The sequence below is a fragment of the Lynx canadensis genome, chromosome C2, assembly GCF_007474595.2.
Source record: "Lynx canadensis isolate LIC74 chromosome C2, mLynCan4.pri.v2, whole genome shotgun sequence".
Classification (NCBI taxonomy): Eukaryota; Metazoa; Chordata; class Mammalia; order Carnivora; family Felidae; genus Lynx; species Lynx canadensis.
In genome coordinates this window covers 100,765,362-100,791,199 of record NC_044311.2, presented here as the reverse complement: position 1 = coordinate 100,791,199, position 25,838 = coordinate 100,765,362, and the positions used below count along the sequence as shown (strand labels likewise).

The following is a 25,838-nucleotide window of genomic DNA, read 5'->3' as shown; positions in this document are numbered from 1 at the left end:
ATGGTTTCTAGGGAAGGACGTGTGGCCTACAGTGATCCTGGTCTGCTGTGCTGGACAAAGTTCCAGCCGCCTCAACTTGAAAAGTACCCCTAGGGGCAGGGGAGGGACTACTGCCAATGTTTCTCCCACCTGGAGACATAACAGTTGATGTTCACCCCTAGACTACCAGACAAGCTCCCAGGCATCCCTGGGAGCAGTCTGATTTTTTAGTGGCTGAAAAGATGACCTCATGCAACCCAGATCTTTGCTTTCTATGCATGAGGAAGAGCGGGGCTGGCTTCAGATGCAGCCTTTTCCTTACTTGCCTCTTCTTTTGGAGGTCTTCCAGGTTCATTGTCCCTGTGGGCTCTTGTTGCTTTTGAGCAAAGAGAGGGCTGCTAAGTCTCTTTATGGTTATGATCACTTGTGTTTTATCAGCCATTGACTATAGCTCCTTGGGAAATAAATGCCTGATGGTCATGCTCCTGAACAGGTCTTTTCCGTGTTTAATTGATGCCTGTGGAGTCATCACTGAGATGATGCACAGGCTTCTTTTAACATTAGTCATTTGTCTTCGGGCTTTCCGGTGGAATTGTTTGGTCAGATGGTGTGGCAGGTAGTATGTGTTTGCAAACAGCATGGCATCTTAGGCAGGCCCTAAATGGCTCTGTCATTCTGGGCATGTCCGGGGTAGGTTGGAGCTTCCTCCTTCCTGTTGTACTTTGGACGGCTCAAAGCACAGCAGCAGTTCTGCCTGTGGCCTTGCACTCTGACACCGTGACTCCAGAAGGGAGCTGGGCATTTGTTCTGCAATCTACAGGATATCTCTCTAGAATTACTAGAATTACCAGGGAAGGGGGGCAAAACAGCCAGAGCCTGATGCTGTAACTGGAAATGCTATGATTAGCCACCATGGAAGACACAGGATTTGTTCACCCTGCTTTGTGAAGTCTGGTCCTTCTATGCAGGGGGAAAAAAAAGAAAGAGAGAGAGAGAGAGAAAGGAAAAATGACCTTGACTCCTCTGACTCCCCAGCATGCTGAATTCACTTCTGTGAATGCCCTTTTCCCAGCAGTGGAAGGGGCTTGAGTATATGTCTGCATAAGTCCAACACAGGAAAATCACATATTAAGTGCTAGCCATTTATGGACCCACCCCCACCCAGCCCTGCCCCCTCCCCACTGCTTTTCTTTCCCCTACCTCAAGCTTAATATCCCCTAGCTAATGGCTAGCAGTCAAGCTCTGCCAAGGCTTGCTGAGAAATTCTGAAATACAGAAGGCATTCAGGAAGTGGTATTCATCATCTTCCTCCCCCATCTGCCCTCACCCTCTTCCCCTCCATAATCACCTTCATCGTAATAGTTATTATTTACTAAGCACTAACCTGCAGCACCCACTGGCAAACATTGCCTCAGATCTTTACACCTCCAAGATAGGTACTAACATCCTCATTTTGGAAATAAGAACGTTCTTGTCCAGAGAGGTTAATTTTTTTTAAGATCACACAAATAGTGAATAACAGTACTAACATTCAAGCCCCTATCTAGCTGGCTCCAAACCCATACACTATCCCTGTGCCTCCGAGGGGGGCCTTGGAAAGGGCAGAGCAGCTGTGTGTGTGTGTATTGGGGGAGGGGGTGGTAGTCTCTAGCTAAAAACCAGTTTTCACAGACTGTCCTCTGCAGCAATGAAATAATTTTTAAAATCAGGTGATCTTTATCTGAGTGATTATGTATCACTGGGAAGAGATAGATAGACACTCATATTTGTATAAATATCATATATCTGAGTAATATATATTTTCATGTTTATAATTTCATATGTATATATGTATTTTATATGATATGTGTGTGTATGTGTGTGTGTGTGTGTATATATATATATATATATATATATATATATAGTGGTACAGAAGTATCCCTGTTTAAAACTAAAACCCAGTAAGTTTCAAATTCAAATGTATTGCTTAAATCTATTTTGTGTGGTATGTATGTGGGCGTGTGCTCCTGTGTCTGACCGACGATGTGGGATGTCTGTAGATTGTGTCAAATCTGTCAGGATGGGGGTGGGACAGCAGTGACCTGGGAAAGGTCAGAGAAAAGGCAATAACAGAACTGGAATCGAGTAAACTGTTAGATTCAAGTGCATCGGCTACATTGGCCTAAGTCGTGATGGGAGAGAACATGTGTGAATGTGCACCTCTCAACAAAGCCTTGATGTATTATTTTACTTACACAACTGTTAAGGACACCTGTTAATGGCCAACATCACCCAAATATATTGAAATATCCCGGACAAGAACCTCAGAATGAATCTCATTGCCAAGTGTTTAGAATGACTGGGGACCCCAAGGGTAAAGGATCTGGAAATTGCAAAAATCAGATTTTTAAATTAGGCTTCAAAATCTACATATATTTTCACTGATGTTAATGAAAGCATGATATTCTTTTTGGACAAATGGACTGGTAGGAAAAATTTTTTCTGTAATTTGCATAGCTTTTAAGTGAACTCTTTTTTTGTATTTTAGTGTATTCCTTCTCTTTTAAACCATGCTTTCCCCCTTCTTTTTATTGAAGGTAAACTCTTTAGTCTATTGGAGAGAGCCTTGAACTTAAGAAATTTGATATTGTTGATTCTGGCTGTTTGATACTGAAGAAGTATCTGAATTGCTCAGGACTTAGTTTCCTCATTTGTAATTAAGACATTGGGTTAAATTAAATATAGAGTCTTTTCCAAATTAAAAATATTTTGATTAATTGGAGGTTTTGTTTTTTTTTAATACCTGTTCTTTACCTAAATGAGAAAAGAGATGGGAAGAATGACTTATGTTAGGTCTAAAAGCCATTTCTTTTAGGCCTCTTTAAAACAAGAGATGATTTTGGCATGTGCAAACAAGTACTCACAATTGCCAAAATGAAGCAAGGCCCTCTCACTTTAGCATCCTAAAAGGGACTGTAGATTAGTGGCTCTAGATAAGCTGACCCTGAGTACATTTTAAGAAACTTCCGTGCTCAGGCCTGGGGGAAGACCCAAAGATGAATCAGGCATCAACCCTAGTGTAAAGGAGCTTACAATGTAGTTTATATACATATATTACTGTACATAATGAAAAATGATTGGGGTAAATATTAAAACAGAGATATAAAGAAGGTGTTATAGAGGCACACGGAATAGAAAGATTAATTCCCATTAGTCCCTACTTTTCAGATGAGGAACTGCTTTGTTGAAAAAAATGGCATTTAACCTGAGATTTGAAGAATGGTCAAAATTTCAAGGGATGTGGCTAGGAGATCTGGGTTGGAAGGGGACTTTCCTGGTGAAATGAGCCAATTAAGGTAAGGGATGGGGGTATATACGGGAAGTGGTTGAAGGACTGACTTTCTTGCCTCCCAGTAATGCTTTGTTAGTACCTGTCTCCTAGCACTTCTAATTACATTATTATTTTTAGCTATCTGTCTTCCACATCGTCTATGAACAACTTGCACATGGAGAGTATGACTGATTTCTCTTTATAATCCTAGCTCCTAGTACAGGGAGGTATCTTGGTCATTGATGATGAGTGATTAATGGAATGCATGGAACTGGGGAGTAAGGATGCTGGAGAGTGGCTTGCTCACAGCCACTGTCCTGTTCCATTGTGATCAGAGCTAAACTGAATAGGTCAGTGAGGCTTACGTGGTGAAAAAACCATATGAAGCAACCTGAATGTTTTCTGACCATTTCTTGTTACTTCTGCATAATGTTACCATAGCTCTAGATAGGCTCATCACTGAGCCCCGTTAGAAATGAAAATTCTGGGGGCACCGGGGTGGCTCAGTGGGTTAAGCATCCAACTTCATCTCAGGTCATGATTTCACGGTTTGTGAGTTCAAGCCCCGAGTCGGGCTCCATGCTGATAGCTCAGAGCCTGGAGCCTGCTTCGGATTGTGTCTCCTTCTGTCTCTGCCCCTCCCCCACTTGTGCTCTGTCTCTCTCTGTCTCTCAAATAAATAAATAAATAAATAAATAAATAAATAAATAAATGTAAAAAAATGAAAATTCTGAGGCAGAGCAAAATGGTCAGGAGGGTCAGATGCAGAATTCTGATGTAACTTCTGTCCTAGGAACAATTCTTTCTCCCGGCATCCTCTCTGCCTCCTTTCTTCCCTTGTCAAATTTCAGCTTCTCTTGTTACCTGTCTGGCCTTAGCCTCAGTCTGCTCTCATTTCTCATTCCCCTCTTCACCTTTCTTCCACTGACCTGGCCTCTCCCTTTCCAGTGTCAGCCCTTGCTCAGATGCTCCTCAGTGCTCTCCAATTCCCAGACCCTTCTCCATTCTCATCTTACTGACGATCATCCCCTTCTTTACCTTTCTGGAATTCTATCCTTGTCCCATGCCCCATGCAGCTCTGCCTTTGGCCACGTGGTGATTTCTTTAGCTCTTCTCACATCCCACACGCATGGCATGTAGACAACATTACTACAGGGGCAGGATCATTACTCAAATCCTGCTTTGGGAAGTTGGATTAGGTCTGGTGCATCTAACAGAGATTTGGGGACCCAAAACAGCATAACATAAACTGTGGTACAAGAAGTTTAGGTTGGCTCTGCTTTGAGGGTAGCATGAACCATGAGTTGGCCCTAGAAAGAAACCCATCCTCCTACAGGATTTGAGGCTGTGGAAAACCAAGGACCAAGCTGAGTTTACCAGGATTGACCCAATCAAGCAAAACAATCTAATGGGACCAAAATGGACTCTTAAGTGAGAATAGTTTTAGTTGGTTTTCATTTTTTTTTTTTCCTCTGGGTGGTAATGGTGAGTAATAAAAAGAGGCTATGACTTTGGTGTTCTTATTAGTAGCTGTTTCTTCTAATTCTAAGAAAGCTCATCACATCCTTAGATTTCCCCACCCTTGCCCCCCCAATCACACAAAAGCCACAAGAAATTCAAGAATCACACGTGTCTGTAAGAAGCAGAACCATGGATTGGTTTAGAGCATTAATGCTAGAGCCACTCTGTCTGGATTTGAACCCCAACTCTGTCCCTCATGACTTTGCGACCTTGAGCAAGTTACTTAACCTCTCTGTGCTACAGTTTTCTTCTCTGTAAAACAAAGATAATAATGGCACTACCTCATTTAGTTAGTATGACAATTAAATAAATTCATTCATATAGCGTGCTTAGAATAGTTTCTGTCACAAAATAATGTGTCTTTAGAAAATTAATTATGATGGTCCTTTATTAAAAACCTGCACCTGGAATGGACAACCAAGAAAAAGTATAAGATCAATCCATACCCTAAAGTAATTTGCAGTCTAGTTAAGGAGCCGACCTTCCAATTAAGCCATGTGGCTCAGTGTTCCCTGTCTGATCAGATCAGGATAACTTGGTCATCCCCTCAAGGGACTTAGAATTAAGGGAAGGGTACCTGGAGGGTTGCCCAGGATGTGAGTACCAAAGGAGCTGTAAGTTGCAGGATGAGGGCTGACCAAGAGAGCCAGAAACTCCTCTTCAGCTACTTACTGTGTCCTCTCATCCCACATTCAGCTGTCCAGCTTTGTCATCTGCAGCCATCCAAAGACTTTGGAAAAGACACAACTCTCTTTGACAGGACCACACTGGGAACTCCTCTTCTGCTCTTCTCATTTCCCCATCACTGGCCCTCCTTGCCTAGTCATTGTGCTCCCAGCTCCAGCGTAGGGATGCTACAGAATGCTTTCCTTTGAATAGGTCTTTTTACATACTTTATAACTCTCTCCGCAGCCATCAGAATAACCTCACAATCTCCAAACACACACACCACCACCCATTGCCCAGTGCAGGCACACTGAGCTCTGACCTTGGCCTCACCCCCAGAAGAGCCCAAATTCTCATGCCTCTTACTGTTTTCCCTTGATAAAGATCCTGCAAAACATTCCTACTGACCTCTCAAATCCTAGGAGCCCACGGCCTTCAACTACAGGCTGCTGTTTCAGATTTGCTTCTGAAGCTGAGAATCGGCTTCTATCACATGAGCTGATCTGGCCACCACCACCACCCCCGCCACCCCCTGCCCCCATCTCTGTGGGACAGGTTGGCTCCAGTCTCTCCCAGGCCCCTAAGAACTTCTAAGTTCAGGCACACTGGAGGGAATGTTAGTGAGATGCTTTGCCTTTGGGAAAAGATTGGACCTCTTTACAAATGCTGAGTAACCCTAATTAGAGTTTCAAACCAGGTCTTCAGAGGAGGGATTATTTATAGACATTGTAGTAGGTGTGTGTGTGTGTGCGTGTGTGTGTGTGTGCGCGTGTGCGTGTGTGTGTGTGTGTGTGTGAGAGAGAGAGAGAGAGAGAGAGAGAGAGAGAGGGAGGGAGGAAGAAAGGAGGGAGGGAGGGAAAGGATTTGAACACATATGGAAAACCGAACTGGCTGGGTGGGTTTGAGTAGTTCTGTACCTGGTTGAGCAGCGAGGGCCCTTCACCTTCTCTCAGCTATGGGAATTTGGATTCTATTGCTGAGTGCCCAGAAGGATCAATCAGCCAGTGGAGGATTACATTAGTAGGCCTCTGGTAGCTCCAAGATGAAATGGGTTTGGCCCCAGAGGCCTTGCATTGCTCTAAGGGGGAGATATAGGTTGTGCTAACCATGAAGGGTCAGCCAGTCTTCCTTGGATGCATCTTCTACTAAGCAGCTGGAATTTTCTAAGAGAATGACATGTGTTGTTGTTGTTGTTTTTGAATTTCCAATTATCCTAGAACTATTGGCTATAAGGTATTATTTTTTTCCAGAGAACGTTCTGTCAGTAATTTTTTCCTCTGTACAGACCTGACAAGATCAAAATAAAGAGAGAAGTAGGAAGCATTTGTACCCTGTAAAGCTAACGTCTTGGGGTGCACAGCAGTCTGCAGTAATGGTGGAACTGAACAGTTCTTAGACTCTGTCAGATTGAGATGAATATTTTATGAACATGTATGATTTGAAGGCTTCTTTGTTGGAAGCAATATTCTTATAAAGTATAATTGAAACTGGATGAAAAAATGCCAGAGATAAAGGTGAAGACAGTAGCCCTCCTTCGTCCCTGGGTTGGAGTTCAGGTCATTGACCTGACAGGAGGTACCCGTGTGGATCTTCATAAGAAATACGTGAGCACATTGTGTCAGTTTGGCTAAAAATAATTGCAGGTGCTTAATTTTGGTTTTCATTACCTACATTTGAAAAAATGTATTCATTTCAAGGAAAATCATGTACTCAAAGGATATTCGTTGAGCACCTTTTGTGCCAGGTGCTGTGTTAGATGAGGTGAATATGGACAGCAGAAGATTCTTCTCCCTTCTCTTCATGAAGTTATGATCTTAGAAGAAAGTCAAAATTCAAACCTGAGGGAGAAGAATGAGTGGGGTGCTGTAACACTCAGAAAGCCGGTTCCCACTTCTGTTGCTGGTAGGAGGCAGGAAGCCCAGTCAGTTGGGCTTTCAAGGGATGACCTTTGTGGAATCAAAGAGCAAGTAGTAAATAGCCAGGTGTTACAGGTAGAGGGAAGATTGTCACAATGCAGAGGTACTGTGGAGCGAGAGATTAGCGTGACCTTGAGGAAACCCGAGGAGTCTGGTGTGGTCAGAACATAGATTTCATTTAAACAAAGGAACAGAGACGAGGCGGGGAAAGTAGGCTAATGAGCCTGGTGTGCCATGCTAGATTAAACCTTAAACATTATCCCAGGGCAAACAGCAGCCATTGAAAGACTTGGTCAGGAATGGATGAAAAGCCCTCAAATAATCTCATACGGATGAATAGAAACAAAGTGACACATCAGTTATTAGGAATGCTGAGGGATAATATGAGAAACTTATTTCTTTCATTCTATTTAGTACATACATATCGATTTCCTCTCACATGCCAGGCCCCCTCCTAGACACTAGCGGTTCAGTGATGATCATTACACGCTGCTCCTGCCTACAAAGAGCTTACACTCTAGTTGGAGAAATGGACATTTAATTGAGCGGTTATACTGGATGTGATGAGTCACTGCTTTCCTAAAAAACAAAACAAAACAAAACAAAACAAAACCTCAAGTAGTTCTAACACAATATACTATGATATACTATGTAGAATGGTTAGGGAAGTAGAAGTTACTGCTGAAAGGAGCATATAACAAGCATTTACCAAGACTTGGGAGTCTAGGGAGGCCTCCTAGAGGAAGTGTTGAATAAACTTCAGTTGGAAGGATGCACAGAAATTAGCCCCCAGGATAAGAGAAGCAAGGAGAAGTGTTCTAGGAGAGGAAGCAATATGGGCGAAGACCTCTACGAGAGAAAGTGACCCACTAAACACACCAGAATTGTTCACACTAGTTGTACCGTCAGTTGCAAGGAGGAGAGGGGCAAGGAATAAGGCGGCAAGACACAGGGAGGTCTAATAAGGCATGTTAAGAAGGTGAATGACAAGGTCAGCTTCATGTTTTGGAAAGACGGCTCTGGCTGCAGTCCACGAAATGTATTAGAGTTGGGAGTACTGTCGCCAACAAGACCAGTGAGGTTGTTGATGAGGCCATCCAAGCGGGAGGAGATGTGGGCCTGAGGACAGGGACAGTGTGCATGAAGGAAAAGGGGAGACACTGGAGATATACTGGAGCAAGTATCCATAGGACTTGGCAATTCATTGGAGGGTGAAAATAGGGGCAGAGAAGAAGGAGCAAGTTACAGGTGGTGGAGGGAAGCAGGTGTGCTTAGTTTGGGGCATGCTGAGGTCGAGGTACCTGTGGGACTTACCAGAATTGGGAGAAGGGCATAGACAGCACCCAGTGGAAATTATTGCAGAGCTCAATCTTACTTTTCACAATTTGCCCAACCCTCTACCCTCACCCACAGCTACTATTATATCTAATATAAGATGATTTGAGTTTGAAATTAGTGCCTTGTATATATGTATGTATGTATGTGTGTATATATATATATAATATATATATATATACATATATATATGTAAAATCATATATATATATAATTTTACTTTGTTCAGGAACTCTGTCCTGAACTTCTAGTCCCAAATAAGCAACCCTCGGAAGCTCATCTAGCATTCACTCATTCTGCATGAATTCTATCATGTCTTGTTTAATGATTTCTTCAACTACAGTGGCAGTTTGGGGGTGGGAGTCGAGGTTAGCTCAGTGCACTCCAGCACAAACCAGCTGTGAAATGGAAACTTTAGTAACTTTACCACGTCATCACATCCCATTTATGCCACACACTCATATCTAGGGTTACACTAAAGGCTTCATAAAAGCAGGAGAATTTTGTAGTAGAATATTTAGTTTAATATAGGTTTTTCTTCTACCCTAAACATTTTCTACTTTTCCCCTGAACGTTTGTATTAGTCTTATTTTTGTGTTAAAAACTGAAAAGTTGTTAAAGAGAATGTGATTATCTTAGAACTGAGAAGGCTTATCAGGGGATGATCAAGTGCCCTTTGTGAGGTGTTACTCTACCAATGATGATGCCATCTGTTCAGATACAAAGCAGAGTGATAATTAGCAAAATAGAGAAAAAATTTCTTATTAATGAATTACCTATACAATCTCTTACTTTGGGGTGGGGATCAGAGTCTACTGGATTATCTGAGGAAGAGTCTTTCAAAAGAAAATAGATACCCATCCATCTGTAGAGGACTTTAAAATGCCTGCCATGCTGGGCACCCAGGTGGCTCAGTTAAGCGTCCGACTTCGGCTCAGGTCATGATCTCGTGGTCCATGAGTTCAAGCCCCGCGTCGGGCTCTGTGCTGATAGCTCAGAGCCTGAAGCCTGGTTTGGATTCTGTGTCTCCCTCTCTCTCTGCCCCTCCCCACTCGTACTCTGTCTCTGTTTCTCTCTCAAAAGTAAATAAACATTAAAAAAAAATTTTTTTAATGCCTCCCATGCATGGAATTGAAACCCCTTTGACTCACATAAACCCTAGGATGTTGGGGCCAATTCAGAGAATATCTAGGGCAGTTGGATTCTCATGGTGCCCCGCAGAGCCCCTGTGAGGCTTGGTGCCCCTCAGGACTCCTTCCTCAAGGCCAGAAGTGGGGACTGTTGGGGAAGACCCTTAACAAGCCCTGCTTGTATTTGTTTGACATATAAATACCTCTTTTGACAACATTCCAGGTCTGAAAAGCACCACTAAAATCCCTGATTTACTCCAACTGTCTAGCTCATCCAGCCAGGGAGGGGTAGACCAGGAGTAGCTCTCTGGATTCCTGGGCTAATATTGGTCCTCAGGCAGTGGGATGCCTCTTGGCTTCTGAGCACGTAAAAAGAAGTTGATCAGCATCCTCTGCTTTCCAGTGTTTTGCCTTACCCAGTTGCTTTGTTGCCTTGTGAATAATTCTGAATTCAGTAGGCACCTGATTAAAAATTAAATTGGCCACATGGCTCTCTCAGATTTTCCAGGCAGATTGACAGTTATTATTAATACTCTACCACATGTCCTATGGAAAATAATCCAGTCGGATAGGTAAAGTTTATCCCTTTGGGCCAACAAGGTTTAAAGATGTTATTCTGTGGTTTGGGAGTCCGCTAAATGGTCCCCTGATCTCGAGACTTGGACTCATGTTGACTTGATTCTGTAAAGGCCAAAGATGCCTCAGCCTTTCTGCACTTGTCAGCATGGAGTCAAATTCTCTACAAATGCTGTATTTTCCCCAAGGACCTAATTCAGGTGTGTGACATGGGAGACCCATGTTATTAGAAATGTTATTAGAGATGTTATTAGAAAATACTTTACACAGGCATAAGTTGTAGGAAATCTACTCTCTGGGACTTTTCCTTTTAAATTGTTCAATTCAGTGTTTTATTATAGCTCCTCCTTTAGTCATCCTTTTTGGTTTATTTTTGTCCTGTGTGTTTTCTGACATATTCCTCCTCGTTGACCCAAATAACTCAAGCTAGGACAGATGGAGATAAATGGAACAAGGTATATAGGTGCTGGGGGTGAGGAGGTGCAGACAGTGAACTCAGCCTGTTTAAAGAGGATGGATGGACCAAAGAGAAGTTTGGGAAAGGATCAGAGTCCCTAGGCTTACCTGCCCTAGGCAACTCTCTCATCTGTTCATTCAAGCAATCATGCTTGCATTTATTCTACATACACGTATTATTTGGTGCCTACTATATGCCAGAAACTTAGGAACTGTAGGGGTATGGGTGTGATAAGATATGCTCCCACCCTGAAAAACTCACAGTCAGATGGCAGTGACAGATATGGAGATAACTGCCACACAGTGTCCCGGGTTCATCACATGTGGACAAAAGTCCGTGGGAGCACAACGAGAAAAGCGGTTGAATCTACTTGGCGGAGTCAGTGAGCTCACAGACAAATGATTGTGACCTGGGTCACATACAGGTAATTAAAATGAAAAGGCAGGGGACAATGAATTTATTTCCAAGGACTGTGAGGGTTTTCTGTTTTGTTTTGTTTTTTTTTAAGCAAATCTTTTGCTATATCCCATAACCACAAGGCCCATTTCTTATATATAACTTTGCAAATGGGTGTGTTCTAAGCTCAGGCCACAGACCCACTTTAACATGCAAAATTACAATTTGTTCATATCACATTTCCACATTCATAGAGATGAAATACCTGATCCATAACACAAGATGTTTTCTATAAAAGCTGCCCTAAACATTTTCATCATCTAAAGACATGTTCATTTTTAGGTCTGTTCTTAATATTTTTTATCTCTATTTTTAGTTTTTATACACATGAGAAACAGGGTAAAGAAGTAGTTCAGAGTAGTTGAGAAGGGTTCTGTTTTAGCATACTTAGGATCAAATCCTAATTACTAGTTACATTACCTTGAATGAAAAGTGTAATCTCTCTGTCCCTTAATTTTCCCATCCGTAAAATGGAAATAATTACAGTATCTACTTCATAAGCACAAGGTTAGAGAAAACACAGTCCATAAATCTGCCCTCACTCTGACATCAATGGCCAGTTTGGGGGTCTTCAAGATCACCCTTAGTTTTGCCAGGTAATTTGCTAGAAAGACTGACAACTCACTGCAAACTGTTATACTCACAGTTACTGTTTGTTACAGCTAAAAGCTACCGGTTAAAATTGTCCAAGTGAAGAGGTGCACAAGGCACAGTTCCAAATGTGGAACCTCTGTTGTCCCATCGCCTGGAGCTATGGACAGCGCTACTGTCCTGGAATTGACGGGCGACAGTATGCACAAAGTACTGCTGGCCGGGGCAGCTCACCTGAGCCTTGGGGTCCAGAGTCTGTACTGAGGCTCCACATGGCTGACCTCAGTATCCAGCCCCTCTGAGGTCAAGCCTATATCTACATGACTCAAAGCCATTACCATAAATCTCATCCTTAGATTTTCCTGATGTGGCCCCAAAGTCCCCAGGTACATAAGGATGCTCATATCAGGCAAGCTATTCCAAGGGTTCCAGAGATTACCTCACCTCCCAGGGCCAAGGAAAAAGACCAGCCCTCTCCTTGGGCAAAGTTACATTCTTTTTCCTACACAACAAAGTTGTTTCAGAATTGAATGAGATATACCTGCAATGTGCTTAGAATGTTGCTTAACACAAAATAAACATGAATTTTGGATACACAGCTATGTTATTAATAAGACTTTTTGATTGTCTAATGTATACCTAGCATCATACTGGATACTATAGGAAATCTTTGAAAAATTAACGAGGTGTAGTGTGTAATCTTCTAGGAGAGATACTAAGGTTCAAGTAAAGCAAATGAGAGCAGAATGTGGTGAATACAACAGTAAAGAAGTGAGCAAAGTGTGCTAGGGACCTGGGGAAGGGAACAGGTACTTGCAGATGGGGTTTCAGCTGCCAAGGGAGGACACCTGGGAGCTGGTGGAGGATGGGGAGGATTTTGATACGGGGAAGAGGGGCATCCCAGACACAGAGAACCAAAGGAATGAAATCAGAGATGGGAAAACAAGGGTACCTTCAGGGGACAGAGAAGGAGTGACAGAAGGAGGTGGGAAAGGACTGGGCAGACAGACTTAAGGCAGATTGAGAGAGGTTTTCAGTGTGGTGTGGAGCACTTCATGCTTTATCTGGCAGACTGTAGCGAGCCAGTGGCAATTTAGGGACCAGAGAAAACCCTGAAAGAAAATGCAATCCCTTTTCATAACTCCAGTCTTTGTACCCGCTCGTTCCTCTACCATCACACATCACAGCCTCCCTCCCGACAGCCCCCACTTCACTTGGCCCAAGACAACTCCTCCTGCAAGAAACAGCTCAGTGTCATTTCTGTGCACACCTCCATTAGGGGACGCATTGTATGCCATTGGGACTGCTTACCTGTCTTTCCACTATACACGGCAGTGTTTTGTCACCTCTATATACTCAGTGTTTGGTTCAGAATAAGTACCTTGCGCAAATAAAAAGGAGGGAGCCAAAGAGAGGGAGATGGAATTTGGAAATATCTACAGAAAATTTAAGGAAAAAGAACACATATTTCTAGCTAATTTAAGGAGAAACTAGGACACAAAGAGAAAGTAGAAATACCTAAGGTAAGACAAAATCTTGTAAGTGCCTAGCAAAGTCCCCTCAGGGTATCCCAAGGCTTGATGAGATGAGATGAGATGAGATGAGATGAGATGAGATGAGATTAAATAAAATAAAATAAAATAAAATAAAATAAAAATAATAGAAGAACTTACTTATATAACATGTATAAAGCATTTACTAGGTGCCTGAGATTGCTGCACTTGATTGATGTAAACCTGGTTAAGCTTTACAACCCAGTGATGCAAGTGCTATTATCTCCATTTTACAAATGAAGAAACTTGAAGTTCAGAGAAGTTAAGCAAATTGCCACAAAAGTCCTGATAACAGTACTAGAATCGTAAAAACTAGATCTTGCCAAATCCATTTAAGTGCTCTTGAGTAAAAGACATTTATGGAGATGGAGATTGACCCAGTGCTGGACTGCAACTTCACTTCCTCTTGTTGGTCGTAATAAAGAACAGTTTTCTTTTCATCCGAGGCGTTTGTTTCCATGCCAGGACTCTAATGCCTGAGTACCCATGAGGATGGTTGTGTTTGAAAGACTGCCTGCTAACCTGTTCCGGCTGAACGAGCCACATCTTTCTTTCTTTTTTTTTTTTCAAGACCAAACATCTAGGAGACTTTTTATTGACTCAGAACAGAAGCAGCCCAGTGGTTTAAGTGGTCTGTGTAGTAATCGCCCAGCAAGGTTCCAGCAGAGAAAAAAATCTTTCTGCCTTGATACCAAAAGATCAGCAGAGGCTTTGAGCATGTGTGTAAGCTTGTCAGGACACTCATCTTCCAGAGTGGGGTGTGTTTTCATTCACTTTCCCTGCTGTGTGTAATGTACAAATTTCCTTTAAACCTATCATTTCATGTTATTTAGACTGCTACTTGTTGGATTTCTCCTCCTCCCTTTTCCCTTTCCTCTGTCAGAGTACCAAGCTTAGTCTTTCATTTACAGGACAGAGAAAAAAACCCTCGTTCCTGAGGGGACCTAGCCGAGGAGCTTCCCTGGATCGTGACCATTCTGCAGTTTGTCAAATGAATCTTAAAATAACCCTGCCCTGTGAAAAATTTCAGCCGAGCTAAGTGACAATGAAGGTGTTTTTTTTTAAAGTCCCCACAATAAATTTCATAAAGATGTCCCACAGAGCCATCAAACACCAGCCTTTGGAGTGAAAGGAGCTGTCACATAAAGGTTGAACAAGAAGTGAGCTACTGGCCAGTGTGTTCAATGTGCAGATCCACCACTAGCCAATCGCAAGATGGGAAAATGAGGACCTCCACCTGTGTGAAGGGAATTTCTCCAGCAACTTCACAAAATGCTCAGATGAGCCAAAAATAAATAAAAGACCACCCCTCAGGCTTGGATTGATTTGCTTCTTGCAAATATGATGAGTCAAGTTCATAAGCACATTTTCTGCTTAAGTATAGGCAGTATGAAAAAAACGTATCTTATTGCTTTGCAATGATTAATAATCCTTGTTAAAATAGGGTCATGAATTCCGTTAGTGAACTGTTACTAAATTGGAATCATCCGGTTCTTAAGGAAGAAGAGATCCTAAGGCTCATTTGACCCACCTTCCTAAATTTGCAAATGGAGCGACCAACCTCCAGTGTGAATTTGCAATGTGAAGTTCACACAAGTAATCAGAGCAGAACCAGCACTGGGATTGAAAGCTCTGAGCTGAGGAACGACAAAGAAAATGTTTCCTCAACTGAGAGAAGGTTACAGTGCCCTCGTGTGTCCCTACATAGAAATTATTCATGTCTTTACAAAATAGAGAGTCACTTTAATCTCTCCTTCAAGTTCCTGCATTGGGATGAGGGCAGGTATTTAGCACTAAAAACAAACCCTGCGATCACCATGTTTTCAGAAGTAAATATGCAGTGCATTTGACTTATTTCATCATTAAGGATATGGAAGCAACAATATGCCTAGAGCCGCTTTGTGTGGATTCTGGTTGAACAGACTTGGATTTCTGTCCCAGGCCACTTGAGATCTCTGTAGCCCTGAACTAGTCACAAAACCAGCCTGCCCCTCAGTTCCTCATCTGTAAAATGCTGGTAATCACTGCCCTGCAGGATTGTGGCAGAGATGAAAATGTTGTGGGATTTTTTACCTCAATCCCCGGGGTTCGTGGTCTTGCCACTTGGAAGAATGAAGAAAGAAGTGGACACAAAATGAGCAGCAGGCAAAAGTTTATTAGAGTATAAGATTAGAAAGGAAGAACAGTAAGCTCTCTTCAGAGAGGGGGCATTTGAAAGTGAGTGCCCACCGATAAAAGGAAAGGGTCCTTGTTTTATAAGGTTCTGGTCATCCCCACCCCCCCAACTTCTCCCTTGTTCCTTCTCACTTTTTACCTTTATTGGCTGGATAACTAACTCTAGGTGTTGGGTTGTCCATTCCTGATTGGCTTGTTTCCATTGTATGAGGGATGGTCTAAGGCCACATCATTCCTTGTGGGTCATAGGTTTTATGGTCTACTCATTTTTAGTCAGGTCTTTTGTCAAATTCCTGAGAGAAATCTGGGGGGAGTAGGTGCTCTCTGTTACATTCTTAAGAGGAACCTTATGCCTGAGGGGGTTTGCCGTGGTCAGACACTCCCAGCATTGTTCCAAAATACGTGTTTTTCCCCACCCAGGACCTCAGGTCCTATCCTTTCCCTCTCTGCCTACTGAATCCTATCTTTTCCTATCACAAAATGAGATCGTGTAAGCAAAATGCCCAGCTGGACATTTGGGTACATAATAAATACTCGGCAGATTGAAGTAGTTGTTATTGTCAGACTTGAGCCCTTACCAGGGATCACCCGCCGAGTACATGACGAAGGAATGGAATGCAAGTGCTGGGGAGGTCGACAGATTGTCTTTGGGATACTTTTAGCTCTCTGATAAAGAGGTTTGCATGAGCTCCAGGGGCAGAGGGAAAAGGAGTTAATTTTTAAAGAAATATGTACTCGATATATGATTCGTCCAAAATAAATTCTTCCTTCAGATGGGGAAATTTAAATGGAACTAGGCCAAATGGCTCTCCCATAGGTGAAATTTCTTTCAGAGATAACATCTGGTCCCTGGCACCAAGGGTCCAGCAATCAAAGAAAAAGTTTCTACTCTGAAAAAAGGTCTGAAAATTGGATTTATTTATGTCATTGACCCAGTTCTTTTCGAAGTCTTTATTTTTTGAGAGGGGTAACTATATTGAAATCAATAAGAGCAGAGGTGAAAAACAATAGCTGGATGAATTCATCCTTTGATTTTAATTTGCCTTAACTGTTTATTTGGTGAAACAAACTATCTCAGCCTAAGTGTTGGGCAGAACTGCTGTAAATCAAGTTCTTGCCCCAACGAGCAAAGGTTCCTTCCTCCCTCCAGTAATTCTCACAGCCATCCTTTTCATACACGTGGGAGGGAGATATCATTACGTACACTACAAGGAGACTTGACTTTTTTTTTTTTTCTTATGTTTATTTATTTTTGAGAGAGAGGGAGACAGAGTGTGAGCCGGTGAGGGGCAGAGAGAGAGGGAGTCACAGAAGCCGAAGCAGGCTCCAGGCTCCGAGCTGTCAGCGCAGAGCCCGATGCGGGGCTCGAACCCACGAACCGTGAGATCATGACCTGAGCTGAAGTCAGACACTTAACCGACTGAGCCACCCAGGTGCCCCGAGACTTGACTTTTAACTGTTAGTGGAAGTGCAGAGTCTTGGCGATTCTGTCTGTACCTTTCAGGAACTTGTTGGAGAGTTGAGAGAAATAGTCCAATAGTAGGTGAGCCGGAAAGGTGGTGGGGTGAAGGAACACGTCACCTATGCATTGATCCTCGATCTTTTTGTCCTTACATCACTGGGGAAAAGGAAAGGAAAGATTGGGCCGGCCTCTGTTTTCTAAATGCTTATTCTAGATACCATTGTCCCTGGGAGGTTTCCTTAGATGATGGCACTCCAAGAACAGATAAAAGGCTGCTCAGAGCTTGCAAGCCTCGCCCCTGGGGTCGTTCATCCTTTCTGGGAATCTGGTGCCTTTAAAGAAGGCAAGTGCACACACGAAGCCAAGGCATTTATTATTTATGGGCAGCTCATCGAGCTTACCTCTGTCTGTGGAGGAACAGAATGGAAGCGTGTGAGTCCCAGCAGTGAGACACCATGCTCAGCAGCACCGCACAGCGGGAAGCAGCACGCTCAGCCACATGCACAGCGGTGCCACGTCAGCTCCAGAAGGCTCTACTCTGCACGGTTGCAGTGCTCTTCTGGGCAGTGGCAAGCTTGAGCTGGACTCGCCTTGTGGTCGTAAATCTTTAGTCAACTAACAGAAAGGTATTCCCTGACTCACACTTGCAGGCCTCCTATTTGTATGGATTAACTGAACAGTATATCGTGTGGCTGCTCTCGTGACCTCAGTAGCATTTGTGAAACTCGCTCTTCCTGGCGTTTGTCTCCTTTTCTGCATTGTGCTCTTGTGTCTTGATACATTGCCTTTCTCCGTAGAATGGCCCTAAAATTTATACATCTTGCTTTTATGGATGCTTAACCTTGCTAGCCCTGTGGTAGGGTTTTAATTCCAGCATACTTAAGAAAAGACTTTTCGTAAAGGGATCTTTTTGAAGACCATCTCAATCAGAGAGAAGCCTCCTCCTGCTTTCCCGCCTTCTCCCACCTTCATGTGGCACCACCCCCACTCCCCAGCCAGGTGTACCCCTGCCTGCAGACTCCAGCCCAGGCAGGGTGCGAGAGGCAGAGAGGGACAGTCCCGCGAAGGGGAGCCCTGCTGTGACGGGGCCATAAGCAGGGCTGGACAGAGACACGGTTTGCTTTGAGCAGCTTAATAGTGCAGCACCCCTTCACTGTCTCGTTAAACCCTACTGGTTCTCGACTTAGAGAAAAAGGCAGAACTGAGATGGTACCACACCTTTGAAAACTCCCTATTAGGTTTGTTCCCTCCCCTGAGTCTCCCTTGAGCCCTGCAGCCCCTGTGATTCCCTCGTTGTTCCCCCTTCGGATTCCCAGCCTTCCTCCGGGCCTCCCACCCTCCTGTCTCCCTTTCCTCAGCAGAGCCCTTCAGGGCCTTCCAAGTTTCTGTCTCCAAGCTCGCGCGTCCCACCCCCGCTTAATACTGCTTCAAGTGTGTCTGAAGCCGTTGGTGCCCAAGATGAATATTTCAGCTGTGCTTAGCAAACAAAAGATACCACAGTTACCAGGACTCACTCTGCTTAGAGGAGAGTATGTATTAAAAAGGACCTTTTTTTCCTTATCACATGTTCATATCCGAGATAAAGAGTTTACTATGTGTGCTAAAAAGAGCTTTTCTTTCTCTCCCTCTCTTTCTTTCTTTCTTTTTAAAAAAATCTTGCCTATTTTATAAGAAGTCACTGGTAAGAACCTGTGTCATCTGGCACCAAATCTGCAGTTTACCCAAGGTCCCCTGTGGACTGGTCCCCTCAGCTCCCGCCCTGCTGGTGCACCCGTCTACATGGCTGTCCCTGGGAGCCCACAGTCCTGGCAGAACTGGCTGTCATGAGTCAGGAACATGCCAGAGAAGGAGCTGAACGGGCGTCCACAGAAAGAGCTGAACAGTAAGGGATCTGGAGTCCAGTTGAGCCAATGATCTCTGAAGGGCCAGAGGGGTCCCTCGTATTCCTTGTCACCATCTGAGTCTGAGAGTGGACACTGGTGCTAAGGGAGTGAGTAGTTCCTAAATAGCTCTTCTTTCTAAACTTGGCCTTGCTGATAAGTTCCATGTGCATACTGAGGTGTATGTTTAGCCATTTCTAAAATTAAGTAGTGGTGTCTCCAATCCTTCAGATTCTGTGTCTCCCCCCTCTCTCTACCCCTCCCCCACTCATGCTCGCTCGTGCGCGCTCTCTCTCTCTCTCTCTCAAAAAGAAACATAATAAGGCATAAAATCCTCTTATTTTCTCAGAAAAAATTTAACCCTTTAAAATGACTTAACAAAGCATCCGACTCTTGATTTTGGCTCAGGTCATGATCTCATGGTTTGTGAGTTTGAGCCCCATGTCAGGCTCTGCACTGACAGCGCAGAGGCTGCTTGAGATTTTCTCTCTCTCTCTCTCTCTGTCTCTCTCTGCCTCTCCCTCCCTCTCTCAAAATAAATAAATAGACTTAAGAAGATAAAAAAAAATATGTTTAAAAAATAAATTAATTGGGGGCGCCTGGGTGGCTCAGTCGGTTAAGCGACCGACTTCGGCTCAGGTCATGATCTCATGGTTCGTGAGTTCGAGCCCCGTGTCGGGCTCTGTGCTGACAGCTCAGAGTCTGGAGCCTGTTTCGGATTCTGTGTCTCCCTCTCTCTGACCCTCCCCCGTTCATGCTCTGTCTCTCTCTGTCTCAAAAATAAATAAATGTTAAAAAAAAAATTTTTTTTTTAAACAAATTAATTAAATAAAATGGCTTAACAAGGCACCAGGCTGTCATCTCTGAACCTCAGAGATGGACGGACAGTATCTGGAGGAGCTATTCAGCTGGGCCTCTCAGGTGCTGATCCCAGTTCCATTTGGGATCTGTTCTCTCTTCCTTTCCTCCTTAAGAGATGGGAGAAGATTAGTCTCTTTCTTTGGCTTAAACACGTAATATCTTTTCCCTTTTTAAAGTATGATACTGCTTCTCTTCTGCTGTTTGCACTTTGGGTCTAGTTGAGCCTATATTCCTACCCAGAAACCTTCTGGTCATATGAATGGTGTAGCTCTGTTACAATTGAGTGTAAGCAAGGTTGTGGTCTTTTGTATTTGGGTATCCTTAATATGCTTTAGTTCTTGCTGTTTGGGGAAGGGGAGGAGTCTTCCTTGCAGCTCAGATCTTATTAACTTGCCCTGGACATTTTTTTTAGCATCTGTATTTTACCTTAATTTGGCAAAATTAATTTGGCATTCAGTGCCATTTTCTGCAGCATCAGCTCCAATGGGTAACTGGCTCCAATGGGTAACTGCATCTGTTTTCTTGCAAGCTGCCTGCATTACTCTGGCCTCACGTGACAGGGTATAGGCTAATAATCAGGGAAAGAACATGTAAATGACAAACCATGTGACCCAAAGTTCAAACTGAGATAAAATAGACAAGCCCTAATTGAACATTCTGACATTCCTAATAGACCATGCGTACACTTTCAATATACATTTTAAGAGCAAGCTCGCAATGGACCAGAATGTCTTAGGTGTCGATAGAGATGATACGATTAAGTCCTGATAAAAGTCTGGAGTTTACGTGGAGTTTAGATGGCACCTTAAAAAATGAGCTCAACATAATAATTGTCTTTAAAAGAAATGTAGCATAATAATTATTATGTTTATTTGAAGCTCTCTGTTGATATTAGTAAAAATACTTCCCAAGAAGTGGTGTCTTTTTTTTTCGATTCTTAAAAGCATACTTTTCGAAGTAATTGTAGCATGGTGTCTTTTTCCTCCTGAATAAGAAGTTTATCTGGATTTCATCTCAGATGGGCCAATTTTAATGTCAGCATATATACACAAACATGTACATAAAAGCTTTGGTAACTGTGAGACATTAGCCCCAAACACCCCTATCATGACCCCGCTGTGAAGGCTCACTGGCTAAATGTTTGCTGTAACAACTTGTAAATTCATTTCACCTGGAATCCACGAGTCAAAATCCCCTCAGAATGAATTCACTCGTGTGGGCGGGCAAACACCTTGAAGTTGCAGGGATATCCAGGCGACAAGATGGAGAATGTTGTTATCCATGGCTCAGCGGCTCACCCAGCAGGCTTGAGTTATGTGGATGTGCTCTCCACTTCCCATGTCGGTGAGAATGTCTTCTAAAACAGTGAAAAGCCGGGGCGCCTGGGTGGCGCAGTCGGTTAAAGCGTCCGACTTCAGCCAGGTCACGATCTCGCACTCCGTGAGTTCGAGCCCCGCGTCAGGCTCTGGGCTGATGGCTCGGAGCCTGTTTCTGATTCTGTGTCTCCCTCTCTCTCTCTGCCCCTCCCCCGTTCATGCTCTGTCTCTCTCTGTCCCAAAAATGAATAAACGTTGAAAAAAAAAAAATAAAACAGTGAAAAGCCTATGAATAAAACAGGTGAGCCCAAGAGGCCTGAAAAGCCCATACATGCAAAGAAAATTAGGAGGTGATGAAGCATATTGAGAGAGGCAAATTAACATCAACTTGGTCATGCCCCTGTGCCTAGGAACTATGCATCAATATTTTCCAATGTGTAAGAAAATATGGAGAAACTTCTGAAAGTGTTGATTCTGGTATTTGGTGTTTAAACTATATTATGGAAAAATTCTTTTCTTGGATGGGTATCTCAGCGTTTGAGTGTTGCAGCGATATTTGTGAACACTGATGGGTCGGGAAGGTATTGCCATTTTTTCCGTTTCAAATAATAGAAAGAGGCTGGATTTGTTTTTCTGTACTTGTTTTAGTACAGAAATCTCTTGAGGATGTCTAATGCTATGATGTTAAAAACAGAAAGTTCAAGAATAAAGAATATCCTTGGAACTTCCTCTCCTATACTTTCAAATTCTGTAGTCAGTGTATTTATTTATTCCTGAGTTATTTACATGGGAGCAGACTAGAGATAATTTATTATTTTATGTTTAGTGCCAGCTTACACTTAAACTGTAAATATGATGATCTGAACTTTCTCTTTTTGGTGTTGGTTCTGGATGTAACCTAAAATAAATCAGTTCAACTGCTAATTTCATTTTTCCTATTCAACCGCCACAGTAGATCCTGAATATAAAATGTTTAATGAAGTTTCACAACATTATTTAAAAACCGGATAATATCATCCAAGTGGAAGATGACACAAATTCTTTAATAGTGAAATAATAATAATGATATGTTTGAGCTCATCCTGTTGGCCAGGGACTCTTCCAAATGCTTACCTGAGTTAATCATCTAACCTTAACCACAAACCATTGATGTTGGTACTGTTGTTATTTCCATTTCACAAATGAGGAAACTGAGGCACAGCACTTCAGTCCCATAGCTAGTAAGCAGGAGAGCCACGATTATGAACTTAGGCAACCTGGCACCAGACCCCATGCTCTTACCCACCGTGGTCACTCTCCATCTAGCTTATTCAGAGCTATGGTAATTCATCAAGTTGGGTCTCAGGACTGAACATTCCTCTTGCTCAGTTGGTACCTTGTAAATGTCAAGTCTGGGTCCTTTGGGGCTGAGGAGGCAGAGAAATTACTTGTTGAACTTGGAGATGCCTAGTGGGAATATTCAGAAGATAACTGGACAAGAGGGAATTGAGTTGGTTCCCAATTTATGAGTGTTCTGGCAGCAGGGAAGAGAACCTTCCAGTACTGGGGCAACTTATGGATGGATGTCCATGGAGAAACAGTTGCTGGAGGCATTGAGAGACATGCCGGTTAAGGATAAGAAGAGGTGCAGGGCCAGAGGTCCAGCCCGGACAAGTCAGATGTCCATTTGGCTACCAGAGTTCAGTCTAGAGTGATATTTCTCAGCCTTTTGGTTTTTTATCACTCAAGGAGTCTCTTTAGCCATTTCTATCCTGTTCACCACTCCCCCTCCCTCCACACACAATGATATTTTAATACCACAGATATACTGTATATCTGTTGAAGTACTGTGTTGCTTTATACATAAAAAGAGTGGGATTTTTTCATCCCCCAAGAACCGATTTCTGTCCCCTGGGACAGAATGTCACCCCATTGAGAACACATAGCCTAGAGGCACCGAGAGAGACATTGAATGGTGTGTGGTGGGAGTATGGGTTTCAGTAAACCAGCTTGGAGGGGGCTAATGGGCTTCAAAATTAGAAGGGCTCACCAAAGGCGAAGTAGTATCTAGGGGGTGGGGGGGGAGGGGGGGAGAGATCTTCTTAAATATGTGAGGTCAGAAGTTCTTTGTCATGGGGTCACCATCCCCACTTCCCCAGTGCCACCCAGAGATGTGATCAGGCGTTTCTTTTTCTCCTACTATTCACTTAACTCTCGTCTCAGTCTTCCTTCCGTGGCTGTAGGTCACCGTGTAATCTGAATTACCATTGTGTTTTAATGAAATGTATCATTTCAGGGTGTGTGGTTTGAATTTCCTATTTCATGTAGAGACCAGCTTCCCAAGAAGCTTGCTTTAAATTCCTTTTAATTAAGTGAATTCAGGGAAAAAAAAAAAAAAAAATGGCTGCTACTCCAAATTGCAAGAAATGGGTAATGAAAATGCTGTAACTAAAAACTGCTGTGTGCTCACTTGAGATCTAGTACTTCCAAACTAACAAACCTCAGAAAGAATCAAGTAGCAACTGGTATTCCAGATGAAGAGCAAACTGGTTGTCCCTGGTGCCCAGAAGACCAGCTCATTTTCTTGGACCTGTTCTCTTCGACAATCTTGTAACCTACTGCTATCCAGGAGAAAATAACATTGAGCACACAGCTTGCTAACTCTTCCCATTCAGATCTCTTTCCTCATGATTTTGCTGCCACGATGACTTTATTCTGAACTCTGTAACCCAGCCCCTATCTCAAAGGCCCTTATTAACCTTACATAACCTCATTGAATCGCTTACTAGAAAGCGTGGTAAGGAAAGTTATGTTCTCCCTCATATTTTTCTTCTTCACAAACAAACAGTGGTTATCCAACTGATCAAAAGGCAGGAAGTAGGAATTCCTGGAATGAAAGATATGGTGAAGAAAGCTTCTACCAAGATATGGGAAAGGCAGTCCGCCCGATTATTATTTGAAGATTTGAAAGTGCTAGAAAACCAACGGGACAAGGTGATCCCAGAAGTCAGAGAGCTTGTTGGGAAAAGAAGACCTGCTATTTATGGCAGCAGGTGTCAAGCCTGGGTGCACAATAGAATCACTTGGGGGTTTTCCAAGTTTTCTATTCTCAACGCCCACCCCAGAGAAATTCTGACTCAATGGGTCTGGATTGGGTCTTGGGCACTGTTGTGTTTAAAAGCTCCCTGAGAGGATTTCTAACCCCCCCCTAAATCTAAACCTCCTGATTTAGATTTCAAAGTGTTTTCACATACTTTAGCCAGGGTTTTGTACACCTAAAAACAGGAAAGGGAAACATTTGTAATGCCTGTTGATTGTATAAGGGAACAGTAGGAGAAAGAGTAGTAATTGTGAAAATGCAAGGTGAGCAGAAAAGAATTTTCCAAATATTGGACAAAAAAGCCTCACCTTTGTAGGGCTAACGTTAGAGATGCTAGCAGTCCATTGAGTGCAGAACATGAAAGAGGAGCTTGTGTGGCCACATTTCTTGCTCTGTTTAGACTGTTCCTGAGATGACAACAAAATCCCCTACCCAGAGTCTGAAAATAGTCATCTAATATTTGATGTCTGGTAGTTCCTAAACCTTATTGAGTCCACTCTATAAATGAGAAGTATGGGAGGAAAGAAGAAAAACATTTGTTGATAGTCAAGACGTATGTTAGAAAAGATCATGTTAGGGGCGCCTGGGTGGCTCAGTGGGTTAAGCGTCCGACTTCGGCTCAGGTCACGATCTCGCGGTCCGTGAGTTCGAGCCCCGCGTCAGGCTCTGGGCTGATGGCTCAGAGCCTGGAGCCTGCTTCCGATTCTGTGTCTCCCTCTCTCTCTGCCCCTCCCCCATTCATGCTCTGTCTCTTTCTGTCTCAAAAATAAATAAATGTTAAAAAAAAAAAATTAAAAAAAAAGAAAAGATCATGTTAATATTTCCAAGTCCATTTTGGGCAGTGCACATGATCTGCATGTATAGGCAGAAGACATGCCCCAACCGTGACCTTCACAGCTTTCAAATAGTTATAAGTAATAATTCCACACATGAAAGTGGCAATTGACAACCTTGGTTATAGCTGAAGGAGAAGTAGAGCCAACACGGGGCTCTCCCATTGGGGGAAATAGAAGTAAAGTCACAAGGAGGCAGAAGAAAAGTAAGTTGTGATCAGAAAGTAAGAATTCAGAAAGTAAGATACTGAATTTTAAGATGTTAGAAATGGGTGATGACAAAGCTTAGGCTGTGACCAAGAGAGAGAGTGGCAGCTCCTGTGAACAAAGTAAAAGCTAAGCTGTTGTCTCCATGTCCACCAATAGATGAAGAGGGATAGCACGTCAGGTGCAGAAAAGAAAATCTTCCAGACCCTAAATATTTAAGATGAGGACTTCCAATTAATTACCCCTCCTCCCTCCAGTTTCTAACTCACAGAACATGGCTAGTAAGAATAACAATAGCTCAGCACTTCTACATGTCAGCATTGTTCCAAGCACACCATACCCATTCCAATATTCACAACGAGTTTTGTGACAAGAGGCACTGTTAAGCCCATTTCACAGATGAGAAAACAGAAATAGGGTAAGCAGCTTGTCCATTATGGGCTACAAATGCTGGGGAGAAGCTGTAGACAGGGTTAGGTGAGGGAATATTTTACGGAAAGTTAAGTTCAGCTAAAGAAGTGGACTAAGTCCAGGA

At 43.0% G+C, this 25,838-nt stretch overlaps 1 protein-coding gene across 2 annotated transcripts in view; it reads left to right on the top strand.

The window, feature by feature from the left end:
- PLCXD2 (phosphatidylinositol specific phospholipase C X domain containing 2) overlaps positions 1-25,838 on the top strand; it is a 50,790-nt gene that overhangs the window by 1,534 nt on the left and 23,418 nt on the right. The gene's annotated exons all lie outside the window — the stretch shown is intronic.